Source organism: Trachinotus anak, unplaced genomic scaffold, assembly GCF_046630095.1.
Source record: "Trachinotus anak isolate AG129_WGS33_773 ecotype Australia unplaced genomic scaffold, CSIRO_AGI_Tana_v1 ptg000113l, whole genome shotgun sequence".
Classification (NCBI taxonomy): Eukaryota; Metazoa; Chordata; class Actinopteri; order Carangiformes; family Carangidae; genus Trachinotus; species Trachinotus anak.
In genome coordinates, this window is record NW_027273964.1 from 2,501 (window position 1) to 5,000 (window position 2,500).

At 59.6% G+C, this 2,500-nt stretch overlaps 1 long non-coding RNA gene across 1 annotated transcript in view; it reads left to right on the plus strand.

Moving 5' to 3' along the window:
• The first annotated feature begins 2,171 nt into the window (after positions 1-2,171).
• The window catches only part of LOC139617874 (uncharacterized), a 741-nt gene continuing 412 nt past the window's right edge, over positions 2,172-2,500 (plus strand). Inside the window, exons 1-2 of the long non-coding RNA XR_011689460.1 lie at positions 2,172-2,240; positions 2,485-2,500. The exon at positions 2,485-2,500 is cut by the window's right edge and continues 88 nt beyond it. This is a non-coding gene — a long non-coding RNA (uncharacterized lncRNA). The remainder of the gene's footprint in view (positions 2,241-2,484) is intronic.

Genomic DNA, 2,500 nt, shown 5'->3' on the forward strand with positions numbered 1-2,500 from the left:
TGCCTGGGTGCTGGAGCTCTGACACAGGGCCAGAGAGGCATGTGTGTGTGGCTGTGGAGGTCCTGTGGAGGTGCTGTGTGGGCCTTTAATATCACAGGGGGAGAAGCTGGGCCATGAGCCTGGGTGCTGGAGCTCTGATACAGGGGAGAGAGGCATGTGTGTGTGGCTGTGGAGGTCCTATGGGGGTGATGTGTGGCCCTTTAATGTCACAGGGCCAGTGGCTGGGTGATATGCCTGGGTGCTGGAGCTCTGATACAGGGGAGAGAGGCATGTGTGTGTGGCTGTGGAGGTCCTATGGGGGTGATGTGTGGCCCTTTAATGTCACAGGGCCAGTGGCTGGGTGATATGCCTGGGTGCTGGAGCTCTGACACAGGGGGATAGAGGCATGGATGTGTGGCTGTGGAGGTCCTGTGGAGGTGCTGTGTGGGCCTTTAATATCACAGGGGGAGAAGCTGGGCCATGAGCCTGGCCCCTGGAGCTCTGATACAGGGGAGAGAGGCATGTGTGTGTGGCTGTGGAGGTCCTGTGGAGGTGCTGTGTGGGCCTTTAATATCACAGGGGGAGAAGCTGGGCCATTAGCCTGGCTCCTGGAGCTCTGATACAGGGGAGAGAGGCATGGATGTGTGGCTGTGGAGGTGCTGTGTGGGCCTTTAATATCACAGGGCCAGTGGCTGGGTGATATGCCTGGGTGCTGGAGCTCTGACACAGGGCCAGAGAGGCATGTGTGTGTGGCTGTGGAGGTCCTGTGGAGGTGCTGTGTGGGCCTTTAATATCACAGGGGGAGAAGCTGGGCCATGAGCCTGGCCCCTGGAGCTCTGATACAGGGGAGAGAGGCATGTGTGTGTGTGGCTGTGGAGGTCCTGTGTGGCCCTTTAATGTCACAGGGCCAGTGGCTGGGTGATATGCCTGGGTGCTGGAGCTCTGACACAGGGGCAGAGAGGCATGTGTGTGTGGCTGTGGAGGTCCTGTGGAGGTGCTGTGTGGGCCTTTAATATCACAGGGGGAGAAGCTGGGCCGTGAGCCTGGCCCCTGGAGCTCTGATACAGGGGAGAGAGGCATGTGTGTGTGTGTGGCTGTGGAGGTCCTGTGGAGGTGCTGTGTGGGCCTTTAATATCACAGGGGGAGAAGCTGGGCCATGAGCCTGGCCCCTGGAGCTCTGATACAGGGGAGAGAAGCATGTGTGTGTGGCTGTGGAGGTCCTGTGGAGGTGCTGTGTGGCCCTTTAATATCACAGGGCCAGTGGCTGGGTGATATGCCTGGCTCCTGGAGCTCTGACACAGGGGGAGAGAGGCATGGATGTGTGGCTGTGGAGGTCCTGTGGAGGTGCTGTGTGGGCCTTTAATATCACAGGGGGAGAAGCTGGGCCATGAGCCTGGCTCCTGGAGCTCTGATACAGGGGAGAGAGGCATGTGTGTGTGGCTGTGGAGGTCCTGTGGAGGTGCTGTGTGGCCCTTTAATGTCACAGGGCCAGTGGCTGGGTGATATGCCTGGGTGCTGGAGCTCTGACACAGGGGCAGAGAGGCATGTGTGTGTGGCTGTGGAGGTCCTGTGGAGGTGCTGTGTGGGCCTTTAATATCACAGGGGGAGAAGCTGGGCCATGAGCCTGGCCCCTGGAGCTCTGATACAGGGGAGAGAGGCATGTGTGTGTGTGGCTGTGGAGGTCCTGTGGAGGTGCTGTGTGGGCCTTTAATATCACAGGGGGAGAAGCTGGGCCATGAGCCTGGCCCCTGGAGCTCTGATACAGGGGAGAGAAGCATGTGTGTGTGGCTGTGGAGGTCCTGTGGAGGTGCTGTGTGGGCCTTTAATATCACAGGGGGAGAAGCTGGGCCGTGAGCCTGGCCCCTGGAGCTCTGATACAGGGGAGAGAGGCATGTGTGTGTGTGTGGCTGTGGAGGTCCTGTGGAGGTGCTGTGTGGGCCTTTAATATCACAGGGGGAGAAGCTGGGCCATGAGCCTGGCCCCTGGAGCTCTGATACAGGGGAGAGAAGCATGTGTGTGTGGCTGTGGAGGTCCTGTGGAGGTGCTGTGTGGCCCTTTAATATCACAGGGCCAGTGGCTGGGTGATATGCCTGGCTCCTGGAGCTCTGACACAGGGGGAGAGAGGCATGGATGTGTGGCTGTGGAGGTCCTGTGGAGGTGCTGTGTGGGCCTTTAATATCACAGGGGGAGAAGCTGGGCCATGAGCCTGGCTCCTGGAGCTCTGATACAGGGGAGAGAGGCATGTGTGTGTGGCTGTGGAGGTCCTGTGGAGGTGCTGTGTGGCCCTTTAATGTCACAGGGCCAGTGGCTGGGTGATATGCCTGGGTGCTGGAGCTCTGACACAGGGGCAGAGAGGCATGTGTGTGTGGCTGTGGAGGTCCTGTGGAGGTGCTGTGTGGGCCTTTAATATCACAGGGGGAGAAGCTGGGCCATGAGCCTGGCCCCTGGAGCTCTGATACAGGGGAGAGAGGCATGTGTGTGTGTGGCTGTGGAGGTCCTGTGGAGGTGCTGTGTGGGCCTT